This window comes from Marmota marmota, unplaced genomic scaffold, assembly GCF_001458135.2.
Source record: "Marmota marmota marmota unplaced genomic scaffold, marMar, whole genome shotgun sequence".
Lineage (NCBI taxonomy): Eukaryota > Metazoa > Chordata > Mammalia > Rodentia > Sciuridae > Marmota > Marmota marmota.
The window spans coordinates 54,875,364-54,894,085 of record NW_026000174.1 but is presented as its reverse complement, the minus strand read 5'-3'; the positions used below and the strand labels follow the sequence as shown (position 1 = coordinate 54,894,085).

The 18,722-nt window shown below is 35.3% G+C and overlaps 1 protein-coding gene across 21 annotated transcripts in view; it reads left to right on the top strand.

Moving 5' to 3' along the window:
* The first annotated feature begins 38 nt into the window (after positions 1 to 38).
* Positions 39 to 18,722, top strand: part of Phf21a (PHD finger protein 21A) — a 188,905-nt gene continuing 170,221 nt past the window's right edge. For 10 of the 21 annotated variants that reach the window (XM_015477828.2, XM_048788670.1, XM_015477826.2 and 7 more), the window contains exon 1: positions 13,684 to 13,779. The gene's annotated coding sequence lies outside the window, so the exon portion shown is untranslated. Of the gene's footprint in view, positions 1,163 to 2,729; positions 2,745 to 13,395; positions 13,780 to 18,722 lie in introns of those variants that run through there. The other 11 variants (XM_048788664.1, XM_048788663.1, XM_048788674.1 and 8 more) reach the window with 11 other exon arrangements.

Sequence of the window (18,722 nt, the reverse complement as noted above, 5' to 3'; positions counted from 1 at the left end):
CCCGCCGGGGGGAGGGGCGCGCGGAGTGGGACTCTTTCCGTTTGGTCCAGCCCCGTCGTGCACGCAGTTCCCAACACTTCTCGTCATCCTCTCCCTGCTCTTTATTCTGCTGAGCGGTGCTGCTAGGATTTATTTTTCTTTTTCTTTCTTTCTTTCTTTTTTTTTTTTTTCCTCCTGACCACGTTCGCGATGGTGGGTAGCAGCAAGGTGGCCCTGGCAGGGGAGGGGTTGATCTCGAGATTGGGCACCGGGCGAGAATGTCTTCTTTCAACTTTGTCTGTGGCTTGCACCCCGGGAGGAGGCCACACGCCGGTTGTGGGGTGTAGATGTGCCGAGAGTGATTTCTAAGTTGAGTTGTTGAGATGAGGGGACGACTGCTAATGGTAGGCAGGTTTTGTTTTCATTGGTGAATCCGGTGTCATCATATTCCGGTCATATGTTGAAATATTCTTTGTTTAGGTCTTGAAGTAGAGGATCTCACCCTGCACGTCCATTTGTGTTGTTTTTAAATGATGTCTCTGGGAGTATGGATTTCTAGAATTTCAAATGTGAGTTAAGGTCCGGGCGTGTTTGGGCCTCAACACTGGCCTTGACAGTGAACTTTGTGGCTATGTTTCAGATTTCAGTGATTTGCCCCATAGCTGGGGTGCTAGTTGTGCATTTTTCTTAATGGTAGGTGTCAGGAATGTAGATATTTGAGCTAGGGAAGTTAGGAACATTTATATATTAATAATTGATAGCTGAATATTAGAGTCAGATTAATTTAGGCTGATGAAAGTTTTTTTCTTTTTTTAAAGCAGTTGTGCACTCTAGGAAGGAACCTTTTGATAGGCAACTTTATAGGGGTTCTTTAGAGTGAGGAGCTGGGATATGCCTTTTAGAGTATACTATTCATCAACATCAACATCTGCAGCTATATTGAAGGCCTAGTAAGGGGTCTGAAATTGAGGCTTAAACATGCTTCTCAGTGTTTATGTTATTTGTTTACATTTGGTATTCGTTTACGTTTGGGTAAAGGAAATAAATAGGTCAGCTTTTGTTTGGTTTTTGAAGGTTAGCCCACTCCCCTTTCTTCAAAGTTTCACAATTTACTTGGTTTACAGGCTTGTAGGAAACGATTACTACATTTTTACCGGAAATACTATTATTCATTTTAATTTCGGTAAGTGTCTTATTCTCTTCTTCAGTCTTTATTTGTGTATGGAATCTGGGGTGGGGGGCTTAACACAAGTTATTAGGGGCCATTTAAAATGTTCGAAGAATGCATTTGGAAATATCAGAACATATCTTTTGATGGCAAAGGGGAAGTTTTTGTGTGCATTTAAACTCATACTTATTAAAAAATATTCTGTACCTAAGACTTCTGTAGATAAATAATTATAAGTGAAGAACATAACAATAGTGCGGAAAATTCTCAAAACACAAACATATGGCCAACTTGTTAAAAACTCCAAGTGCTTTTCTTTTGCTTTTGGTAACATAATAGTATTTGCAGCTGGACTGGCATTGCTTGGCTACCCATAATAAAGTCTTTGGTGTCAGTGCTTTTGATGGCATTTTAATTTAGTTTTTAGAAAGTTTTGAAAGACTTTATTTTAAGGATGTTGCACTTTGGACTTGGGCAAGTCTTTATGGAACCGGTGATAAGACATCTACCTATGCCATATTTTATTAAGTATAAGTGATGGGGCACTATTTCTTTTAGCTTTGAAGGGTCCATCTTTTTCCTTATTTAATTATCTGGAAGGAGTGGTCTCAGAAATACTCTTCTTCTGCTTACCTGAAGATCTCTAAATGATATCCAGCAGGAGGTGCTACAACGAGATAAAGGAAATTTTTGAATTTTGAGGGTCTTAGTACTTACTGCAGCTCTACTTAAGCTTCAGCTAAGCAACAGGATTAACACCTTAAAGTTTCAGAAAGATTTTGAGTAAGTCCATTAAAAAATACCATTAATAAATTTCATTTGCTATTTGAAATTTTTGACCATGTTTTACCTGCTTATGATACTATGCAGAGTAGATTTGTTGTTGTGGATAGCTTAAGAATGCTGGGGTTAGGTATAGAGTGCTGTTAGAATTTTTTTTTTTTTTTTTGAAGGGGAATGTAATGATGAATTACATTAAATTCTTGTAATGATGAATGAGGGGTTGAACACATTTTTAAAACGTGCATTTATAATAAACAAAAATCATTGGTATGATGTGGGTTTTAAGCCTTGTGATCTTTTCTATAATAATAATATAAATAGGATGTAGAGTAGTTGAGATTTTTGGAAAGAAGGATCTGTGTGGAAAAAATTTTAGATTGTGTGTATGTATGTTCTTGAATCTTTGGACAGTGATTCTACGATAGATAGAGAGCTTCTTAGGCACCCAACTTTATAAATACGTATGGTTGATGTATTTAAGTTGGTCTCCACAGGTTGAGATTCTTGAACTATAGTAAAGTTACATTTGTGGGTATAGATCATTGCTGACAATGGCTTAGTTAAAACTTAACAAAAACTGCATAAAGACCAAGTAGCTGCTTTAACAGTTTCATAGCATTTGCAGCATATGGTCCTTTGAAACTCTGTATTAGTGAATTATCAGGGGCAATAATCATGCTACTGTGGTTGCTTGTAAAGTTTTATATCAAAGTTTTAAAAACTTGGAAATGTATAGAAAATGTAGTGAACCTGCTTTGTGTTTTGTCTTTTTTTGTAGGCATACTATACTGCTTTCTTAGTATGATCAAATTAGGTAAGACATATGAAAGTTCTTTGTAAATTTTAAGAAGCCATGCAGATAGTTGTCGGGATAGATAGCCAATTAATACATAAACAGAACTTATATCTTAAAATGCTAACTTTCTCCCTGTCAGTTGGGAAATTAATGCATTAAAAGTGCACCCTGGACACTTCATGAATTTTTGTTTTTTAAATACTGATGTGGTTACCAAAAATCTCTTTGTTATAGTTTTGAATCTTTGTTTAAAAAATGCTGCCTAGGCAGTTTACCATAATTCAAAAAAAGACCATTTTTCCTTTTTAAGATCTTAAGAAATGTATGTCCCCTATTACTGTTTTTCTTCCTTTCTTCATTGATGTAATAGTAGTTGATTTTTAGTGAGTGTTTAAGTTCCTCATCTCTTCTTTAGATTGTTAATAACACACAGAGTAATAGATGTCATGGCTCAAGTTTTGATTGTTTTGATTGACTCTGGGAACTTTCTGAAAAATTCTTACTGACTTAAGCTTTCAACCTTGTTTCACAGTCAAAATATGTGCATCTGTATGTGTTAGTATTAGGTATATGTGTGTATCATTTTTGCTTTTCTATTTTAGAAGGATGCACGGGGAAATGACTACTCATATCTAGAGGAGTGCACTGAAATATTTTTGTGTAAAAATAACCCAGAAGTTTAAACCTTGAGTTGTGGCTTTCTTCATAGACTTCTGCTCATAGTTTTGGAACAGAAAATTAAAAAACAAAACAAAATAAAACAAAAAAATTACTCAAACCAAAATATAGCTAATTGGGAATCCTTCTTTTCATGAATATATCAAAAGGTATAGTATCTTAAATTTTAGAAGTGACTATTTTTTGTGAGATAGCCCCAATTAGAAAATAAATATAGAAACATTCTTCTGGAAGGGTCAGAAAAACATTTAACTGTTTAAATAAAAATGAAACCTTAAGTGTGATTAACTGTTATGCCACAGTGAATACTAAAATTTTTTGTTAAGAAATGCTGAAGTTGGGCTGGGGATGTGGCTCAAGCGGTAATACACTCGCCTGGCATGCGGGGGGGGGGGGGGGGGACGGGGCACATGCTGGGTTCGATCCTCAGCACCACATAAAATAAAGATGTTGTGTCCAATGAAAACTGAAAAATAAATATTAAAAAATTCTCTCTCTTCTCTCTCTCTCTCTTAAAAAAAAAAGAAATGCTGAAGTTAAAGTTATATTAATGTGCTGTTAAATTTTGTATCCTTAGTATTTTATCGTGATAGGCTTTTGTATCACTATTCAAAAGGAGAATGGAAGGGATTAGAGTTTTAGGTCTCTGACCTTTGACAGACCTTTTATATCTATATTGAAAACTGATTTCTTGAAACATGTTTGAATTCTCATATTATTTTGTGCTGGGAAATATTTGTGATTTTGACTTAAGAAATGTACATGACTTAAGAAATGTACAGGAACTCCTCCTGTACATGAGCTTTTTTTTTTTTTTTTTTTTTTGTGTGTGTGTGTGTGTGTGTGTGTGTGTTGGGGTAGGCCTAAGTATTCATTAGGAGCATAGCAATACATTTTAATGACATTAGTTTACTAGGTGGATCTTTTTTCTGCTTTGGGATTTTTTTTTTTTAAAGTGGTAATAAGTTAACTGCTTTAAATTTTTGGTACTGGAGATTGAACTCCGGAGCACTCAACCACTGAGCCACATCCCTAGCCCTGTTTTGTATTTAAAGAGAGAGTCTCATTGAGTTCCTTAGCACCTTGCCTCTGCAAGGCCTCCTGAGCCGCTAGGATTACCGCGCCTGGCTCTGATAAGTATTTCTTAAAGAGTATATGTTTTCTTCTTTGGATGTTTGTGTGTATGTATAACCATACCTTTTTGTAGACTTTCATGTAATTCTTATTCATGCATTAAATTTTTGAATATTTGTCTTTTATGAGAATATTTTAAGAGACTTTAAGAATAATGTTCCTAACCAGGTGCGGTAGTGTGTGTCTGTAATTCCAGTGACACAGGAGACTGAGACAGGAAGGTTTTAAGTTCAAGGCCAGCCTGAGTAACTTAGACCCTCAGCAACTTAGAGAGACCCTGTCTCAAAATAAAAAATAAAAAAGACAAATTGTAGCTCAATGGTATAGCTGGATTCAACGAATCCTCAGTACTATAAAAAGAAAAAATGAGAAGAAAAAAAAAAAAAAGAAAGAAAAATAACATTCCTGTTACCTGACTACCAATTAATTCTTCCACTGGAAGTGGTGGTGGTGAACTCTACCCTTATAGTTCAGTCATTCTTGGGACTTTTCCAAAGCAACTTTCTTACACCAAATTCTTGTATGGCATTTTGAATATTCCTCCTCCACTTACTTTTTTTCCAATACTGTGCAAATTACCCCCACTCCCCACATTTTTTTTTAATAAAAAAGTTAGTGAGTCTCAATTAAAGGACATTCTTTCTTATATTTTGGAATCAGCTATAGAAATGTTTTCTGCTTTTTAAAGCATACAAGAAGGTGGGTATGGTGTTAGGCGCACCTTCAGTCCCAGCTTCTCAGGAGGCTGAGGCAGGACGATCACTTGAGCCCAGGAGTTTGAGGCCAGCTTGGGTATCATGGTAAGACCCTGTCTGAAAATAATACAAGACCAAAAAACAAAAACAAAACAAAAAACAAACAATAACAACCCATACCCCAAAATAACAAACAACAAAACAACAATAAAGTAGACAAGAAGGTGAACCAGTAATATGGAGATAGGAAGGGGATGAAGCCTAATAGGTTGATGATCTGGGCTTTATTTTGACTTGCTTTGTGGGCCTAAGGGAAAAAACATAACTTAAACACAGAAGCCAAAAAGATGGGTTTTGTTTTATTGTTTTGGCTGCATTGAGAATACAAACTGTCAGTACTTGAGGAGAAGGAGCAGCAGAAAGGAATTGATTTTCTTCTGCTGCAGATCCAAGTATTGTTAACCATGTGCATCTTCAAAGCGACATACTTACAAATCAAACAGTAGTTGGTTCTTTCACTCAATTAACAGAACCTTAAGCTGGTTTAAAACAAAAAAATTTTAACTTAAGTACCCAAAACTTCAGGGAAATGATAGTAATTTCTTGATAAAAGTGGGTGATAGTAACCATGGCAACTGGTTACTCTGGCCTTATGGACAGTATGTTGTATTGATGAAGCTTCAGATCCTTTAGTAGCCTGTCACTTTTATGGTGAAATGTAGTAGCATGTGTTGCAGGTGATTTTTAGCTGGATTGTGTTAAATCTGTGTGCCAGCTTATCTTTCCTTGTTAGGAATTTCTTGGACAGTATTCCACAGCATGTTTGTGAAGGTGCTGTTGCCTGAAAATAACCCACCACCTGTGTTAGGCCTCCTGATGCAGATTGCACTTAGTTCTTTCCCAGCCTCCTTCCAGTGTTTTGCAGAAAATAGGGATATATGTAGGAACTGAGTATACATAAATTACATGTCAAACTTAGCTTGGGTTTGGACATGTTATTAATAGTTTACAAATATCTTTTATGTTTTCTGAAGAGGTCAGTGAATAAAAGAAAGGGCCTGTAGTTGGAATATTTTATTCTGTTCTTTCCAGAAATACAAGTGTGTATGCTTGTAGAGAATAGGGTTGAGGAATGGAGGGCATGAATATCGAATAAGATCTAACAAAAGAGATCTTTAGTATTTTTTGTTTTTATGGTGGTGGTATATAGATAGATCATTATAAGAATATATTTCCTTATGGGAAGTATTAGACTATGGGAAATGTTTGCTTATAAGAATTTTCTTCCAGAAAAATTATTTATAAAACATATTTTAAACAACTCTTAAAAGGAAACCTGGTAAAATAATTTTGGGGAGAGAGGATAGAGAACATTGAAATGGATACAAAGTTTAAAAAAAGTTTCAAAAAATTTATTTCTATAATAGTAAATCTCTTTGCTTTTAATGCTTATTCTATATAAGGTTTTTCTAATGTGGAAATGTTAATATTAATTGATACTTCTTCCAGTGTGCCAGAGAAACTGCCTAGAACAGAAAATAAATCAGATCTAAATTTGACTAAACCCTGAGTGTAAGATCTAGTCAAATTGTGCTAGGTAGTTTTCAGACTTTCTTGAAACTTGCTGTTAGAGTGAAGTGGTTCTTACTACAAGTCCCAAGGTGCATTGCAGTTTTTGCTTAACTTCAGATTAGAGCATTGCATTCTGGGATCTGTAGTTGATTTGAGCAGCACAGGGAACCCTCCCTTCTTGTCTACTCCATTTTATACACAGCTTCCCAAGTCTGTAAGAACTTTTTACTAAGTAAAGTTTGATTAATAATACTATGATTATTTTGCTTCTGAAATTCGAAAGCGAATCTTCAGAAGCATTCCAGTGCTGTTGTTTACCTTAGATGAATTTATTGTGTTTTTTTAATCAGCTGCTATAAAATTTATACGTAAAATAACATTTACATAAGTTCAAAATGACTTAGCAATTGCAAGTAATTTTTATGTGTGTGGTGAAATAGGTCACTTTATGATTAATAGCCTCGGTGTTTGCTAGTGTGGGCATTAGAAGCCTCTTATTGTCAGGCATGATTTGTCTCCCTCTCCTGTTTTTTTTTTTTTTTCCCCAAGGGGACAATTATTTAGTGAGTTGGATAGAAGGAGTTCAGAGTTGTGTGATTGTTCTCTGTAAGTGTCAACATCTTGCCAGGCATGGTGGTTCGCACCTGTAATCCCAGCAGCTCAGGAGGCTGAGGCAGGAGGATTGCAAGTTCAACGTCAGCCTCAGCAAAAGCAAGGTGCTAAGCAACTCAGTGAAACCCTGTCTGTGAATAAAATACAAAATAGAGTTTGGGATGTGGTTCAGTGGTTGAATGCTCCTGACTTCAATCCCTGGTACCAAAAAAACCCAAATTCCTGAAAGTAAGTTTTTCAGTACAAATTTAAAAGATGTAGTCTGAAAGGTAAAAATGTGAGATTTCTTTTTTTTTTTTTAATTATGATTTTTTTTTTTAGAGAGAGAGAGAGAGAGAGAATTTTAATATTTATTTTTTAGTTATCGGCGGACACAACATCTTTGTTTGTATGTGGTGCTGAGGATCGAACCCAGGCTGCACGCATGCCAGGCGAGTGCGCTACCACTTGAGCCACATCTCCAGCCCCAAGATTTCTTTAATAATTTATTCATGTTTTCATTTGTAAAGTTAAAAAGATTTCTTTTGAGGGTTCTCCTTTGGTAACTACCAGAGGGGTTAGTGTTAAAGTCTATGACAATGCTTAGTGTAGTGCTTGACACATAAGGACTCAGTATATCTTTTGAATTAACAGTAGCAGTAGTTATTGTTTAAAATAACCTCCCCATTCTACACTATAATTTGATCAGAAGTCCAGACTGTTTTCACAACACCTAGAGATTTTAACTTGTGGTAATGATGTGGCAATCCTTAGAAAATTTTGCTGTACACAAAATGTCTTTTTACCTCAGTTTCTCCTTAAGTGATAAATGCCCAAAGTCAGACAAGCCAATAGCATAATTTTGTGACCAGGATTCTATTCTGCCTGTCCATTGTTCATTGCCACTGTACCATGTTTCAGTTGACTTCAGAAAGTTCAAAAGATGTTCGTAACGTTTGTACTGGTAGAATATCCAAAGTAGCTGATTAAAGAAAACAAGATGCTATAAAAATGCCCCTTGGGTCACAGTATATATAACCTGGAAAAAAATTCTGTTATATTTTGAAGTATGTTATTGTAGTTCATGGTGTTACAGGATTGATATGTTAGAGGCCAGTGAATAACCCCAGAAAGAAAACATGATTTCAGGTCTGGCTTGTACTTAAAATGTTAGGTTCAAAAAAAAAAATCTTAAGTTTTTATGCTATTTTTCTTGTTTTGGATACTGATTTCTTTTAGACTCTTGAACTTTTAGTATATATTTTATTTGTATGGCTGATTCCTTTTAGCTGTTTGAGATAGGAATGGGTTGCCTAGGAATGCTGAAAAATATAAGCATATGTTACAATATATGTTCCTTAATTTGAATGTAGGTATGTTGAGGAATAATCTTTCTCACCTGCTTGACCAGTATCTATTATATCTTTTTCCTTAGTGTGGAATTCTTGGAATATTATTGCTGATGGCTACTGTGTCTACTATGTGTATTTAAAAAAACTATGCCTTTAGTAGTATTTATTTAAGAAATCACTTTACAATAGTAATACTAACCTTTTTTCACCTCATAATTGTGAATTAAAATTTGTAAGTATGTATATTAGTCATTAATAGATTCTTTAGGAATGTCAAATATTTATGGAATTATTCCATAATTTAAATTGTTTAAATTCCATAAATTATAAACTTGTTTTATGTTAATTTATCTTTTCAAGACCTAATATTAAAATGAAATAAATTCAGTGGTTACAAAAAGTTAAGTACCAAGGGCTAAATATAAGGAGAAAATGGTCTTTGATATTAATTGACCAGTATAGAAAATAACCAGGTTTGGATGAAGTATCCTTTTCTATATTTTGTTTTTATATGTTCATGTTAATTCCTGAAGTACTTAAGTTGGAAATAAGAGGAGTGAAACTGGGCACTCATGAATATTCACTAAGGAGCTCCCGATACACCTAAATTGTTGAGCACAGTTTTCTCTTTTTATGCAATGTCCCAGGCTAACATAAATCAAACAGTTTTGACTTATCAAAGACCTGGCTTTACATCCAGTCCTATCACTCAAATGCACACTCTTAGAAAATTCAGCCTTGCTGAACTTTAGTTTCCTAGTGAGAAAGAAATAAGAGCTTGTTTCACTATGCTTTTAAAAGAATTACATGAGATAAAACTCATGAATGTGCTTTATGGAATATATATAATTTTTTTTTTTTTTTTTTGGTGGTGCTGGGGATGAAACCCTGGGCCTTGAGCATGCTCAGTAAGCACTTTACCACTGACTATACCCTCAACCTAACTAATGGCTGAATTTTAAAGCATTTGTCTATGTCATGTTAATATTTATTAAAACTATAAAGTTTTAAATATATTTGAGTTAGAATCAAAATGAACCAAAAAATTAGCCCCCTGCCTCCAGTAGAGAAGTTCTTGACTTGTGTTTATAGCTTGTTTTTGACAATATACACTGATACATTTGTGTGTATATTATGATATAGGTTTTACAATATACTGATGTTTTGAAAGTATTTTTTAATATATATTTTTTAGTTGTATGTGGTCACAATATCTTTTATTTGTTTATTTTTATGAGGTGCTAAGGATTGAACCCAGGGCCTCACACATGCGAGGCAAGTGCTCCACCACTGAGCCACAACCCCAGCCCTTGAAAGTTTTAATTGTGGACTTTTATGTAGAAAACCATTTATATGTGTTTATACAAGGCATATCTATATATGCGTTTATATATATATACATATTTATTGTTAGAAAAATGACAGAGATATATAAATCTTAAATGTTTGGCATGTTGTGAACTGTTTTGTACTTTAGGGTTATCTGATGTTAATTATATTAATAATACTAATTTATCAGTGACTATATGGTGCTAAGCCTTTTTTTTCTTCCAGTGAACGTTATTTTTCTTTGTTCTTTTTTTCACTTTCCACACTTTTTATTGGTGCATTATAGTTGTACATAATGATGGGATTTGTTGTTACATATTTATACATAGTGCTAAGCCTTTTAAAAATTTTTTTATACATTTATTTTATTTATTTATTTTTATGTGGTGCTAAGGATCGAACCCAGAACCTCTCACATGCTAGGCAAGTGCTCTACCACTGAGCCACAATACCAGCCCAGTGCTAAGCCTTTTTATAACATAGGATCTCATTTAATTTTAATCCTCAGAGCAATATTCAGAGGATTTGTTATTATTATCCTACTTCCATTTTACAGGTGAGGAAATGGAACTTTCCCTGTGATCATGTAGGTAGCAAATGCTACAACCCTGCGCCCTTGCTCTTAAGTGTCCATAATGCTCTATAAACTATGTAATTACCATAGAAACCTAGAAAATGAATTTCTAAAGAAGTTTTCAATTTACAGAAATGGCAAAAGCTATGATGTATCATTTTGGGACTGATGTTGATTTTGGTTAAGTTAGGTTGAATATTTTAGAAATAGTAGGCAATTGGAATGGAATAGAAACGAAGGCATTTATTTGGGATAATGCCTGTTTTCTTCTTCATTGTGTACCCATTGCCACACACAGTTCCTGGAATGGAGTAGGTTTGTTGTCTGTTGCTTGAAGTGTGGAAGTTGGGCACTTATGATGATAAGTTATTTTGTAAATTTTCTTAGTTTATAGTCACTGTTTTAGTCAGTCCTTACACAATTGTCAGCACTTTAGAATGTCAGGAAAGTGGTCCTTTCTTTTAAAAACTATTATAAAAGCAGTGTTATCTGAGTTACAAAAGTTATTCTAGCAATACAGATATGTATAAAGTAGAAAATTTAAGTTGTCTTATTTCCATCCTACTTTTAAGCTTTTCCTGGGCATTTGCATGTGTAATTCACACACACACATTTTAAGATTAAATGTAATTATATCATAGTACTATCTTAAAAGTTTACTTTTTTCAGGTGACTGAAAAAAAAATCTTGCTTTGTGTGAGTGGGGTGATTGAAGAGAAGTGGGAGAGATTTGTACATTAAGGACATAAACCAAATGCTCTAGACTGATTGTTATCTATGGGGCAAAGAGCATTTTAAGTTCTTTTTATTTTGTCTCATACCTTTAGATGTGGTCATTGTTATTATTGAAACTTTAAAAAAATGCTAGCCAGTTCAAAGTGACAGCATTGTTTTCCATCCTGTAAAAGTAATTTAGGAGGCATCATTTTAGAATTTAATTATTCTAGTTTGTTCTGTTAGCTGCTTAAGAACAGTTATGTTTTCAGGTGACTTTTTTTTTTCCCTAAAAGTTAGTGGTACCTTCTTTGTTGTTAAGAAGGATTCATTCAGGGTTGGGAATGTATCTCAGTGCTAGAGTGCTTACCTGGCATGTGTGAGGCACTGGGTTCAGTCCTTAGTACCACATAAAAATAAATAAATAAAATAAAGGTATTTTAAAAAGCATTCATTCATAATTTGCAAAAATTATTCATTCATAATTTTTTTAAATTCAATTTTTTATGAATTTAAAAAATTAAATTTATAAATTTAAAACCAAGATAATATTAAATTGCTTGATATTTTAAAAAATATCTTGTTTATTAATTTATTTTTATGTGGTGCAGAGGATCGAACCCAGTTCCTCACACATGTAAAGCAAGCACTCTACCACTGAGCTACAGTACCAGTTCTTGATATTTTAAATACTAGAAACTCAAACCTGCGCAACTTAATCAGCATGAAGAAACCCTGCCTAAGAATTAGTCCTGGTGCTCACAGCTTCACGAGTAGTATTGGCTGACCTCACCTCCACTACAGATTCTACTCAGATACTACCAAATGCTATATTAATAACCCAGTATTTTTTAAGGAAGTTTAAGAAAAAAAGGTAAATTATTTGAGTACTGTTCAATTTTAGACTGGCTTCAAGAGTTTTAAACTTGTTGCTAAGTTTATTAATCATGATTCACTTTTGTAATATTTAAATTGAAAATTTTTATTAAATAGTTTATAAGTTTTTCATTATAGTAGTTTTTTTGAAAGCCTTTCTAATCCTAGAATATACTTCTTGCATTTAAAATGCTTTATGCTTCTTTAGACTGAACATTTAGTGAAGTGCTAATGAAGCCTTGCTTTAAAATTCTAAGAATTGGGCTAGGCGTGGTGACACACACCTGTAAACTTCATATTTGAGGCTAGCTCCGCAACTTAGCAAGATCTGTCTCAAAGTTTAAAAAAGGGCTAGGGTTTACAATAGTAGAGTGCAAGGACCTTAGCATGTGCATGGCCCTGGGTTCAATATCCAGAATCAGGGTTTGGGATGAGGAGGAGAAATTCTAAGAACTGGATCTGATAGGGTATAGCGGTAGTAAGTTATGGTACAGTCCATGTTTTAACAAAGCAAGTTAAGAATATTTCTCATTTGTAGCATTCATAAATGTGCTTTTCATTTTGAGTGGCTCAGACCATGCCCTAGAGTGTGTTTTCTCCTTTCTTATAATAGTCTTCTGAATGTACAAAAGACTCAGGTAATGTCATAGATGGTGAAACTGAGGCAGAGAAAAGAACTTAAGTTAATTGTAGAGTCTCTAATTTCACTATATTTTTAATTCCAGTATTTTTTCCCCCTTTTGCTATTATGGGGGATTGGACCCAGGGGTGTTCTACCACTGAGCTATATTCCCAACCATTTTTTGGGGGGGGTACTGGGAATTGAACTCAGGGGCACTCAACCACTGAGCCACACACCCTCAGTCCTGTTTTGTATTTCTTTGGAGACAGGGTCTCATTGAGTTGCTTAGCACCTCGCTTTTGCTGAGGCTGGCTTTGAACTTGCGATCCTTCTGCTTCAGCCTCCCGAGCAGCTGCGATTACAGGCATGCACCACTGTACCCTGCCCCAACAATTTTTTTAAAAAACATTTTTATTAGTTATTGATGGACCTTTACTTATTTATTTGTTTGTATGTGGTGCTGAGAATTAAACCCAGTGCCTCACACATGCTAGGCAAGTATTCTATTATTGAGCCACAACCCCAGTCCCCCAACCATCTTTATTTTTCATTTTGTGACAGAATCTCACTAAATTGCCCCTGCTGGCCTTGTGATCCTCCTAATAGCCGGGATCACAGGTGTGTACTACTGTGCCCAGTTAGTCTTGGTCATCTTGACCTGTAGCCTCCAGTCTTTCTAAAATTAGGACGCTAGTAAATATGTAATGGTCTGAACTAGTATTTTATGTAAGTTATCAAACATAAAGGAAAATTGAAATTTTAAAAAGGATCAGATTTAAAAATACAAGTTGTGATAATTTCCTGTGACTCCTTTCCTCAGGCTGCACACACCCACTTGGAGACTGGTGCTCTAGATAGGCCATTCCTCCTGCAGAAGAGCCAGCCATGGAGACAGCTGGAGGACAGTTGGTAAAAGGTGTGGGGCTTTTAAATTGCAGTGATCTTTTGTGGTTTTTAATTTTAAAGAAACAGCCTTTATTTCTGTAAAAGACTGAAAGATTGAGAGTAAAGGCCTTGAGAGAGGTGAGCTTAAAAGACAGAAATAAGCCTTATTTGTTTTCTTCAGAGTTGAAAGGGAAAGGCTGCCTACCCTGTGAGCTCCCACTCCCATAGAGATGGCAGTGCCTTTTCTGTTGTTGTTAGGCAGTTTATAGAACGCAGGATAGCTTGGTAAGCGTCTTCTCTGTGCCTGATATGACGTAACATTGTAGAGTATGCAGCATGCATGTTAAGTACAAGTGGTTGTATTTGGCTTGTTGCTGCAGCATTTTTTGAGGATGTCTTAAAAAGCAATTATCACTTGATAGGGTTGGATATGTGCAGATTATTGAAATCATCATTTCATGGAGACCAAACTTTGTAACTTGAATTATTGTATTTAGTATTTGCTTATTTTGTCCCCACCCCCAGTACCTCAGAACAGAATTCCTTTTCTGAAAAGAACAGATGCTGTTAACTTATCAGGACTTGATACTAAAAAGCTTGCAAAAATCTTTGTGCTGTTTATTTTTTAATTTAATCTATATGCAAAGCATATTGTAATTATTGCTGTTGGAGGTTTGTAAGTTGATGGTTCCTCCCCACTCTTTTTGTGCTCAGAGGAGATAGATTAGGTATGCCAAATTGACAACTTGGTATAAAGAAATAATGACCACTGAAATAAAACAGGAGTTCAAATAAAAAGCAAACCAGCTACAAATGTAGAATGAAAATATCTTTTAGTAAAATGTTAGCATGCTGTACTTGGAACAGATGCCACATTAATTCAAAAGAGAGCCCAGAAAATGTGGCAACTTTACGATGTCAATGGAGGGAGCTGCAATAGTTCTTGTTTTCATTGTGTAGAGTCCCCAGTACCTCCAGGTCCAGTCCTATTCTGTATATTTATTTTCTGTGTGTATTACATGTTAATATACAAATATCAAGTCCATGATTAATATTTTTATTTGGAGAATATTTAATTATGTATTTAACATTGTCTTACTAGTAGACTTTAGGGTAAGAAGCCCATTAACTTGTAATACAGCAGTAATAATTTTTGTTTGAAATATGCATGTGAAGATGTTTAGAATTTGAGGAAAAAATGTACTTTTCCCCACACTCTTCAAGGCACATTGATGATAAAAAGCTAGTCTAAGAATTGAGTCTTTCAAAGAGGCCTAGTGCTTTTTAAATGTAGGATTTGGACAAGTTACAAAATTATGAGAATTTTGCATTTATTTTTTTCTCATTTAAATTTGTAGTTATCATTGGACATTTGTTATGGTTTTTAAGTAGCTTAGACTCAATCATTCCTTTTGTGTGTGTGTTGTGTGTGTGTGTGTGTTTTTTTATGATGCTGGGGAAGAAGACTGGGTGATGGAAGGATAGTATACACAGTTGGATTTTCCAGAGTGACATTCATTTTGTAGAAGATTGTATTGGGACATCTCTGGATTGCCTGTTTCCTACAGTGCATGGTTAGTGTGGGTCTGAGCGTGGAGAGAGGTGGGCTGAGGGCTTTTAACCAGATTTACAGAGTGCTACTTCCTGAGCAGGGCAATGATCTAATCGCTAGGGATGTATTCTCTGTGCCTGTAAAGAAGTCTGGTGTGCATACTTAGAAAAGCACTCCTAGTTTTCTCATAATTAATCCAAGTGTACAATTTAGTAATTTGGTGAAAGGTTAAAAGTTTTGTTTTTGTGTAATTCACATGAAGGAAGTTTTTTTTCATGGCAGTAGTATACAGTGCTTGAGTCTTGGTGCAGGAGCCAGTCTTCATGGATTCAAATCCTGGCTTTGTCATGTGTTTACTCTGAGACTGTAGCTTTTGTCCCTTCACCTTCTGTGTCTCTTGTTGTCGTCTTCTGTAAAATGTGAATAAATAAAAGCTCCTGCCTGCTGTGGTTGTTCTAAGGAATAAATGGATTAATGTATAAACTAGTAGAAATAAGTACTGATTAAATGGAACTGATCTTTAGTTCTCTGCTCTTTTCTTCCCTTCTCAGGGATTAAGACAAATGTTCCACATTGGGAAAGGAATCTCAACTTTGTGGTCTGACCCACAAGTTGGAATTTCAGTCCATCCACTTTAATGTATGCACGTTAGAGTATTTAAGCTTCCTTCAATAAAGATGTGTCACGTGTATAACTGCATACCAGCCCCTGTGCTGGTCACTTGAACTTCAGTTCCTTTATCTGTGACACAGGCACACAAGGATGATAATACCAACCTCCCTATAGTTTATGTGAACATAAAATGAGGAACTCTTAGCTGGGTATGGTGGCTCACACCTGTAATCCCAGAGACCTGGGAGGCTGAGGCAGGAGGATGGCAAGTTCAGAATCAGTCTCTCAACAACTTAATGAGACCTTATCTCAATAAAAAAATAGTTCAATAGTAAAGTGCCTCTAGGTCAATCCTAGTACAAAAAAAAAAAAAAAAAAGGAACTCTTACAGACAATAAATAAGAACTGCTATTTATTATTGTTATAGTCCCATTAAAAGTTTATGGGAAAAGAATAAATATGGAACAATTTAGCTGGAAAGTAAAGTTTTTTTTTTCCCACTTCCTGAAATGCCATAATAAGAAAATGGTATGATGATAAAAGTGTATCTAAGGAGTTCTTATTTTTGAATACCTCTAGGAGAAACAGAAAATATATGGGAATATGTTAGTATTAACAGAGCCTTTCAAAAATATTTCAGGGTGCTTTATTAAAACTTAATGATATAAGCTTTTCTTTCTTTATATTCCTTCCCCTCAGCAACTGATGAGACCACTGACAAGATACTCTGTAGTTTATCATAGAACACTTAGCACCACTTAGCATCAAGTCAGTAATAGACTAGATGTTAGAACTCAAAGTCCAAAATATTCATCAGCTGGTCAGTCCACTGGGTCTGACACATTGTGTATCTTAACCTTAACTTGTTTTGGGTGCAGTAACTAAAAGGAATAGCTGTATTGCCTGAGAGTTTGAAAGGGATATACATGCTTTCTAGTACTTATGGGCAGAGTTTGCTTTTTTGGGCATAATGTCTTTATGAAATCTCCTTTCATCTGATGTCTAGTTTTTTCTTATAGTGATCATTATTTTTTTTCCTATATTTAATTGTCATAATACACACACACACACACACACACACACAAACATTCTTTTGGTACTGGGGATTGAACTCGGGCACTTTGTCACTGAGCTACATGAGCTACATCCCCATCCCTTTGTTATTTTTATTTTTAATACAGGGTCTTACTATATTGCTGAGGCTGGCTTCAAACTTGCAATTCTCCTGATTCTTCCTCGCAAGTCACTGGGATTACAGATGTGCATCACCATGCCCAGCTCATGTGGAACCTAGAAATTGGGCCTGAGAACAAGATGATTATGAGAAAAGCCACAGTAAATTCTTCTCAGAATTGAGGGTTATTATTTTTGGTTAGAGAATTGAGTTTTTAATATATCCATTAGACTGTTTGTATGCCTCCCTCCACCCCTTGAAAGTAAAACCAATAATTGACAGAAGGGAAAAGATTAAGTGTAAACATAATTTTTTTCATTTACTACTGATTTGGATTGGAAATTTTTTGATGCATGATCTGTATTTTTTTTTCCTGTAGGAGTCAATAAGTGTACAGTATTTGTAATAGCTTATCAGAATATCCTGAATATGGTATATGTTACCACTTGCAAGAATTTGATTAGAAGTCTATTTCATGTAAATAAATATAGGTATTTGAAATAAACTACAGCCAGGCATGGTGGCACATGCCTGTACGGGAGACTGAGGCAGGAGTATACAAGTAACTAATATCTTCCATTATCTTTTTGTTCTCATTTACCCAGCTATACCATTTGGTAAAGGCCTAGTAGGTGAATAACTTGATTTACTGTATTTTATTCTGTCTGTATTCCTAACATTGTTTAAGCTTTCTGGGAACAAATCTTTACTCCTCACACTTCAGATAGAGCCCTAATATCCAGAGTATACAAAGAACTCAAAAAATTAGACAATAAGATAACAAATAACCCAATCAACAAGTGGGCCAAGGACCTGAACAGACACTTCTCAGAGGAGGACATACAATCAATCAACAAGTACATGAAGAAATGCTCACCATCTCTAGCAGTCAGAGAAATGCAAATCAAAACCACCCTAAGATACCATCTCACTCCAGTAAGATTGGCAGCCATTATGAAGTCAAACAACAACAAGTGCTGGCGAGGATGTGGGGAAAAGGGTACACTTGTACATTGCTGGTGGGACTGCAAATTGGTGCAGCCAATCTGGAAAGCAGTATGGAGATTTCTTGGAAAGCTGGGAATGGAACCACCATTTGACCCAGCTATTCCCCTTCTCGGTCTATTCCCTAAAGACCTAAAAAGAGCATGCTACAGGGACACTGCTACATCAATGTTCATAGCAGCACAGTTCACAATAGCAAGACTCTGGAACCAACCTAGATGCCCTTCAATAGACGAATGGATAAAAAAAATGTGGCATTTATACACAATGGAGTATTACTCTGCATTAAAAAACTGACAAAATCATAGAATTTGCAGGGAAATGGATGGCATTAGAGCAGATTATGCAAAGTGAAGCTAGCCAATCCCTAAAAAACAAATGCCAAATGTCTTCTTTGATATAAGGAGAGTAGTTAAGAACAGAGTAGGGGACGAAGAGCATGAGAAGAAGATTAACATTAAACAGGGATGAGAGGTGGGAGGGAAAGGGAGAGAGAAGGGGAAATTGCATGGAAATGGAAGGAGACCCTCAGGGGTTATACAAAAGTACATACAAGAGGAAGTGGAGGGGAAAGGGAAAAAAATAATACAAGGGGGGGGACAAATGAATGTCAGTAGGAGGGGGGCAGAGG